At 45.9% G+C, this 8,439-nt stretch overlaps 1 pseudogene; it reads right to left on the minus strand.

Annotated features, from left to right (window-relative positions):
* Positions 1-3,115: 3,115 nt before the first annotated feature.
* LOC138161972 (small ribosomal subunit protein eS8 pseudogene) lies at positions 3,116-3,804 on the minus strand (annotated as a pseudogene).
* Between the last annotated feature and the right edge of the window lie 4,635 nt (positions 3,805-8,439).

Consider the following 8,439-nt stretch of genomic DNA (forward strand, 5'->3'; position numbering starts at 1 on the left):
GTGGTCTAGAGGAGGAATTTGGGCAGGGTCTTCAGGAGGAGTCAGATGAGGTCAGACTCCAGTAAAGGGATTAAGGATGGGAAGTAGCAGATGAGGTCAGACTCCAGTAATGAGAGATTAAGGGTGGGAAGTAGCTGGAAGCTACCCTGAGATGACAGACAATGGAAGGCTAGGCTAATTTAAGGGTGTATAGATATTTTGGGAGGATCGAGGGTGGAAGGTAGCTGGACAATGGAGGACTGGCTAGTAAGAGTAAGAGATCTGGGTGGAGCTATAATGAAAAGCTTATGGCCTCAGCCAAATAGCTCATGTGGGAAGATTCAAGGAGAGCTCAAGGGAGTTCCCAAAGCCTGTACCTCATTACAGTCAGCATCAAAGCTCTCAGGAGCAAGGAGCAGGCTTCAGCAGTGACCTTCTAGACCCAGGTCAAGGGAAGCCGACTTGAGTAAACATTACTGTTCCTGAACATGAACTTGGCAATATGAATGCTAAATAGGAACAGAGTGAAATTTAGAAGCTACTCCCCAGTCAGTGACTGTGCTGGTGTAGGGGAGAGGATGCCCCAGCAAAGTGTCTTTAAATCACTTCTGTAAATAGAGATTAATTTTTTGCAGTGTTAAAATAAGAATAAATTATTAAATGCCTGCTATTTATGAGATAGGCAGCTAGGTGGTGCAGTGAATAGAGTGCCTTCCTGAGTTCAAACCTGAACTCAGACTAGCTGTATGACCCTGGACATTTAACCCCGTTTGCCTCAGTTTCCTCATTTGTCAAATGAGCTGGAGAAGGAAATGGCAAACCACCCCAGTATCTTTGCCAAGAAAATCCCAAATGGGGTCACAAGGAGTCCAACACAATAGAACACAAGTAAATGAAAGGTATACATCACAAAGTCATAACGATTGGCCACAAATATTGTAATATGAAACAAGAATCAGGAACCAGAAACAGCTTAATGAAATAGAGAAAACTGTATATAAAGCACCTGCAAAATAATAGCCATGAGGGAGGGAAAGTTAGAAGGAATTGACCTTTGGTGGTCACACAGTTACAGATGGTGCTCTCTTGTCTCAGAATGTGAATAACAGAGATCTCTGACCGATCGTCACTGTCACAGTACCAAAGTCCCAATGCTCCAGAGTCTAGAATAGGTCTGCAAAGACCTTCACATCCTAGGCCTTTCATTTGAGGTGCTTGGAGGCTTGGAGCTTAGAAGCTCCATACCTGAGAGTCTGGAAAGATCAGAGAGTGTGGGTGTTTGCAGCCATTCAATTCAGCTTTGAGAAACTGAGGATGGAGGAATGACCCTGTGGAACAAGGGCTGAAATAAAAGTTCATTCAGTAGCATGTTGCATTTGAATATAAACTTGGCAGGACCAAGCTGTGTAGAAACTGCATGAAGTCTGACCCTGCAGTCCCCAGTGACCAAGATGGTATAGGGGAGAGTGGACTCCCATCTGTGCTTCTGTTCTTGTAGCTTCAAAGGAAAAGCTAATCCGTGCTAATTGGTTAAATAGAACGGGGACCTTGCCACTGGAAGCTAGGGGGTGGGGAGAGAACCACAGCATAATAGAGTCTCAAACCAATAGCATTAAAGAGAGAAACCACAGCCTCTCAGGGACACCCTTAGAATCAAGAAGGGGATATGTTGCCAGTCTTGCTCTGGGAAAATGAGGCCAGAGTACTTTCTGAAGAGGGTCACCATAAAAATGAAGAGATATAGGGCTAGGAGTGCTCAAGACCCCCAAATACCAACGTACCAGGTCCTGACAAATGAATTCACTCAAGCCTTCTCTCAGCCAAAGAAAAGTAAGTTTATTAAAAGTTTGCCGTATTGGGTAGACTCTTAAGGAGCCTCGGTATCTGTAAGGCTTGTATTGAAGTCTGTGCTAGAAAATTCTATGGCACTCTCACACCACATGGAGGCAAGATGGAGTCTTACATACAGAAAAGTTGTGGGAGGAATCTAGGGGTGGTCTAGAGGAGGAATCTGGGGAGGGTGTTCAGGAGGAGTTAATGAGGTCAGACTCCAGTAAATGAGTGAAGTTGCTGGAGGCTACCTGGAAAGGACAGACAATGGTGGGCTAGGCCAGTTCAAGAATGTAACTGAGGATCAAGGGTGGGGACTAGCTGGATAATGGAGGGCCAAGCTAGTAACAAAGTTTTGGGCAGAGCCACAATGAAAGGCTTATGACCTCATGCAAATTCCTCATCAAATGGGAAGATTCAATCAGAGTTCAAGGGGATTCCCAGAGCCTGTACCTCATCATTCCCCCCTCAAACAAATGGGACACAAATTCCTTTGGGGTAAAGGGTGAATGTCTAAACTTCTGAAAGTGTTTCCTGCTGACAAGGGGTGTAGAGCTGTCCCTGCCTCCCTAGGTCCTGTTCAAGGGATCAGATTTCACATTCAAGGGGTCAGACTCCAGAACGTGGATGATGCCAGGTCCAGTGAGCTGGAGAACTTGGATTCAGTCGGAGATTTGCATAGCCTTAGTGGTCATCCAGAGGTTCATGGCTTGAACCCTGGAGGAGACAAACTTGGCAAAGAGGTTAAGCAAACAAAGCCCAAACAGGCACCAAAAAAAAAAAATAGAGAAAGGACAATTTCCCTGGTATAAAGGATAATTTTCCTGGATGGAATTAAAGATGACTATGGCAAGGCCAAAAGGAAAAGGGCAGTTATAATTTCAACTGTTTTTATCCTTTTTTCTGGAGGGGACTGGGGCCTTTCTAAACATTAGCTTGAGGTCCTCAATGGCTCACAGGTATATTCTGGAGTCTGGGGGGGGGAGGGGAGGGGGGAGCAAGAGGTGGTACTGGTTTAATCCTAGAATTATGAGTCTGGTTGAGGAGACCTTTGAGTTTTACTGCCATTGGAATGGTGAGTATGACTTGGTAGGCATATTCAGTCAGAGCATTCCTGATTGCAAATTGGGTAATTAAATGCTGTTCTGGGTCCACCAGGATGTCAGAGGTTAGGAAGGGCTTCCCATACGTGAGTTCAAAGGGACTAAGCTTGACATTTTCTTAAGGTGTGATTTGGACTCTCAACAGCCCAATGGGGAGATTCTTTTTTTTTTTCTTTTAAATAATCTGGAGATTTATTCCACTAGACAATGTCCACGTTAGGGTTTATTTGCCCTTGTGGGCTTTGATCTTTCTTAGGCAGAACTCAAACTCTTTGCCCTCAAGCACATAGCCATCTGCTCAGCCACACTGGCCTGACCTTGATTCCATGCAGGCAAGGAGCTTGCCCTGCTGGAACTGTTCCTCCAGAAGCGAGCTGATCTTGACGTTCTTCTGCTCCACATATTTCTTCTGGATCTTCTTTGACCGCTTTTTATTTAAAATTTCTTCCTCCTCAGGAGTCAGCTTTGCTGACTTTTGCCCTTCTTCCAGCCCAAGGGCAAATGTAGTGGGTCTCATACCACTGGTGGTATGGGTGCTATCCATGAGTTCTTCACCACAATGATCTTTCACGATGCAGTTCTTCACCAGTCTTGGTCCGGACCAGCTCATTGTTGGAGGCGTTGAAGACCATGTCAATGATCCTTCTCTTGCGGTTGCAACACTTGGAGCCCCACGAGAAGTTGCCCACGTCCAGCATCAGCACCCGGTATTTCTTGTTGCCTCCGCGCACTCGCACGGTGTGGATGCAGCCGGACCAATCTTGGTGTTGGTGGGCGGCTGGCCCAGCTCATACTTGCACTTCTTGTGGTAGGGCTTGAGCTTGCCCCTGGTCTTGCAGCACTTGTGCCAATTGTCCCAGGAGATCCCCATGATCGGTGGGAGCTGCAAAGAGAGCCCAGTGGGGAGATTCTTAACCCAATCTTCTCAGGTTTCTGTGCATAGCTTAGTAAGGACCCTCTTAAGGATATGATTCACCTTCTCTACTTTTCCAGAGGATTTTGGATTCCAGGCTGAGTGGAGGTGGTAAGTGATTTCAAGTGTCTTTGCCACTGCCTGGGTTCTCTGTGAAATAAAAGCTGGGCCACTGTCTCTCTGTAAGGAGCCAGGCAAGCCAAAACGAGGTATGATTTCCTTTAATAAGAACTTTGGTACCTCCTGAGCTTTTTCAGTTCTACAAGGGGAAGCTTCTACCTAATTAGTGAAGGTATCAACAAAAACCAAAAGAAATTTGAAACCCCTACATGGGGGCATATGTGTAAAATCTATCTGCCAGTCTTCACCTGGGTAGGTTCCCCTCCTCTGAACAGGTTTTAAAAGGGAAGAAGGTTTGACTGCCCCTTCAGGATTAACCTGAGCACAGGTTGGACAGGCCCAACAGACTTGTCTGATGGAGAGTTTCTCCTAGCTTACTGCCAGTAAAAATGGGCTTTATCAGAGAATGGAGGGCATTCTTCCCTAGGTATGTGGCCTTGTGTAAGCCAAAAAGAAGCTTCCACTGACTTTCCTCTGGAATAAGAAGTTGTCCTGAGGGTGTTTGAAACCACCCAGAGAAGGAAAGAGAGTATCCCCTTTCCTTAGCAAGGGCCTGTTCCCGAGGGCTGTATGAAGGTGTGAAGGAATTGAGGAGCTGTGGGAGTAGAGAGGCCAGTATAGTCAATTTGTGGGCAGCATTCTTTGCTGCAGTGTCTGCCAGAGAATTTCCCATAGCCTGATCAATTTCCCCTTTCTGGAGGCCTTTGCAAAAGATAGCAGCTACCTCAGAGGGCTTTTGAACAGTTTGGAGGAGATGTGAAATCTCCTGTGCTTGTTTAATAGGGGAATTTTTTGCTGTCAGATATCCCCTTCTTTCCAAATTGCTCCATGGGCATGTAGAACATGGAAAGCATATTTTGAGTCAGTGGAAATGTTTACTCGTTTATTTTCCCCTAACTCTAGGGCTCTGGTGAGTGCTATCATTTAATTTCAGATCCATTAAATCCCTTCCCAAAGCTTGCTCAAATAAATGTGGGCTATCCCAAAACCCTAGGGGCAAGACTGTCCATGTTAGTTGACATGGACTTGTTTTCCCAAGAAGTATCCATTCAAATGCAAAAGTACATTGCAAGTCTGTGTGCAGAGGTATACAGAAAAAGGCATCTTTGAGATGTAGGTTGGAAAACCATTGGGTGCCCCCAGGGATCTGAGTAAGTAATGTATATGGGCTGGGGACTATGGGGTATATAGGGATGACAGCTTTGTTAACAGCCCTGCAGATCTTGAACCATGCAGTATTCTCCATTAGGCTTTTTCACAGGAAGAATCGGAGTGTTACATAGAGATTGGCAAGGGACAAGGATTTTATATTTTAGGAATTTTTCAATTAATGGTTGTAGTCCTTTCCAGGCCTCAGGCTTGATTAGATATGGATGGTGATGGGGGAACACATTAGTATCTTGGAGGTGAACAGTAACTGGGGTGGCATGAGTAGCTCTCCCAGGAATTCCCTGATCCCAGACAACTGGCTCAACTGACTCCCACATTTCTGGGGGAACATGGGGGAGGGGGAGTCCCTCTGGTGAACAGAGGGCAAAGGGAGATGGGAAGTTTAACTAGAGAAAATTGACTCCCCAGTTTCACCATCAGGTCCCTTCCCAACAAGAGGGCAGGGCAAGAGGAGATAATAAGGAAGGAGTGTTCAAACAACAGATCCTCAAATAAGCAGGGGAGGGGGTATGTCTCTCGACATCCCTTAGTTTTCCCTTCTATGCTCATGACCCGATGGGTCAAGGGGTGAGTAGGGCCAGAGTAACTAATTAAAACAGAATGTAGCTCCTGTATCCATAAGAAATCAGGTAACTTTACGTTCAATCTTGATGTTTGCCCAGGGCTCAGCAAGGGAAATGGAGACGGTAGGGGAACTGCCAAGCCCCAGGCTTCCCTGTCATTCCAAGTCTTGAGAAGACTGGAGAACAGGGTACTAGGAGATGGCTCTACCACTTTTACCGCAGTGATCATCCTTCCTCCAATGTCCCTCCTGGTCAGATGGGCACAGTTCTAGAGGAGTTGGTTCCTGGGGCTCCCTCTGGGGGCTGTCCTGGAGGGGCACTCCTTGGACCAGTGACCCTCCTTTTGGCATTGAAAGCAGGTTTTCCCCCTGCCCAAGTGACTGGGCTTCCTCCAAGAGGGTCTCCTGGAGGGGCTTTTCCTGGCCATGGCAGCAGCCAAGAATTGAGCATGTTCTCTGTCTCTGGCTCGTTCCCTGAGTTCTTTCTCCTCTGCTGCAACCAAGTGTCTGTTATTAAAGACTCCAAGCCAGCTCCAGTAATTGAGCCTGAGGTATTTGGGGTCCCATTGCCAATTTCTGCAGTTTCCTCCTAATGTCTGGGGCAGACTGATTAATGAAATACATGTTAAGGTTTTCTGCCCCTTCTATAGAATCAGGATCTAAATTTGTATACCTTTTAGTAGCTTCTACAAGTCTGTCTAGGAAAAGGGCAGGGTTGTCTTTATCTGTCTGAGTAATTTCCCGAATGGTCTGATAATTTACTTGCTTTTGAAATGCAGTTCTTAGGCCTTCTAATAGGCAAAATACCATATAGTCTCTCTTTTCCCTATCCTCCCAAGTTTGATAAACCCATCCTGGGTCACTAGTGGGAACAGCAGCTGCTCCTGGGAGGCATTTTCTGGGGTCATTGCTAGCCAAACAATCCCCAAATTTGGGGGCTTATTCCCAGATTCTCCTCAGTGGTAGAGAAGAAGATATGCAAATCACCCCAAGAACGATCAAATTATAGGGATATGCCCCCAAAGCCTTCAGTAAACTTTGTTGGATTTTCAGAGAACTTCCCCCATTTTTCTTTAATTTGATTGAGATCTGAAATGGAGAATGAGGATGCACTCTAGTTTTCCCACCAGATGAGAGTACCACTTCTCTTAAGGGAAAAAGTCCTGAAGGTGCTGTGGGGACAGGGGCTTGGGAAGGGAAATTGGAAGTCCCACTTCCTGTGAGGGCTTATATACAGAAACTTGTGGGAGAAATCTAGGGGTGGTCTAGAGGATGAGTCTGGGGAGGATCTTCAGGAGTCAATGAGGTCAGACTCCAGTGAATGGGTGAAGTTGCTGGAGGCTACCTGGAGAGGACAGACAATGGTGGCCTAGGCCAGTTCAAGGGTGTAACAGTTGAGGATCAAGGGTTAGGGCTAGCTGGATAGTGGAGGGCCTAGCTAGTAACAAAGGTTTGGGCAGAGCCACAATGAAAGGCTTATGGCCTCATGCAAATGCCTCATCAAATGGGAAGATCCAATCAGTATAAGGGGATTCCCAGAGCCTGTACCTCATCACTTTCTACACTATGACTAGACAGGTCTCTGCCAACTGTAGACCTACCCCAGATATCACTACATCTCTGACTCATTAGATAAGTCACAGAAAGCTTCCAAGGCAATAAGAAGCTGTTACTTGCCCAAGGTCCCATAGAAAGTGTTAGAGAAGACTTTTTACCTGGTCTTCCAGAATCCAAGTTTAGCATTTCATCCAACACACACACACACACCTATGTGTATATTTTACTTATTTTTTTCTATCTAGACCTGTGATCTCTCTGTTCCTGCCTCTCTCTCTACCATCTCTCCTCTCTTTCCTCTCTCTTCTCTCTTTCCTGTTTTTTTCTCTCCTGTCTCTCTACATCCTCTCTCATCTTTTCTCTCTCCTCTCTTTCTCTCTAACTATTGAGGTTTAAGGTTTAGGGGTGTGTAAGACCCCAAAATACCAAAACACCAGGTCCTGCCCAATGAATTTGACTCAAGTCTTCTCTCAGCCAAAGTAAAGCAAAGTTCACCATAATGGGTAGACTCATAAGGAGCCTCGGTGTCTGTGATGCTTGTACTGGACAAACAGGCCAGAATAACTTGACACAGAGTGAGTCTGCCCCTAGATAATTCTCAGCTCCTTTATGGACACAAGATGGGTTTTATATACAGAAAGGTTGTGGGAGGAATCTAGGAGTAGCCTAGAGAAAGAGTTTGGGGAAGGTCTTCAGGAGGAGTCAGATGAGGTCTGACTCCAGTAATGAGAGATTAAAGGTGGGAAGTTGCAGGAGGACACCTGGAGATGACAGACAATGGGGGGCTAGGCTCGTTTAAGGGTAACAGATTTGGGTATAGATATTTTGGGAGGATCAAGGGTGGGAAGTAGCTAGACAAAGGAGGGCTAGGCTAGTAACAGATTTTGGAGCTATAGTGAAAGGCTTATGGGCTCGGGCAAATGCCTCATGCAGGAAGATTCAAGGAGAGCTCAAGTGGGTTCCCAGAGGTGGTACCTCATCATAACTTCCTGTCTCTCTCTCTCTGTCTCAACTGATTTCATGAGCTACTGGAAAATGGAGTCCAATGTCTCAAAGAGACAAGGTTATATTTCTAGCCTAGGATAGCCTCTCTTCAGGGCTAGCACAGGATCATATGAAAAGAATTTCCAAGGCCATCAAGATCAATCTTTCATTTTATAGATGAGGAAAATGAAGCACTAAGAGGTTAAGTGACTTGCCCAGGT

Source organism: Petaurus breviceps, unplaced genomic scaffold, assembly GCF_028583685.1.
Source record: "Petaurus breviceps papuanus isolate PSGF00001 unplaced genomic scaffold, PetGlider_PUasm1.0 185, whole genome shotgun sequence".
NCBI classification, from domain to species: domain Eukaryota; kingdom Metazoa; phylum Chordata; class Mammalia; order Diprotodontia; family Petauridae; genus Petaurus; species Petaurus breviceps.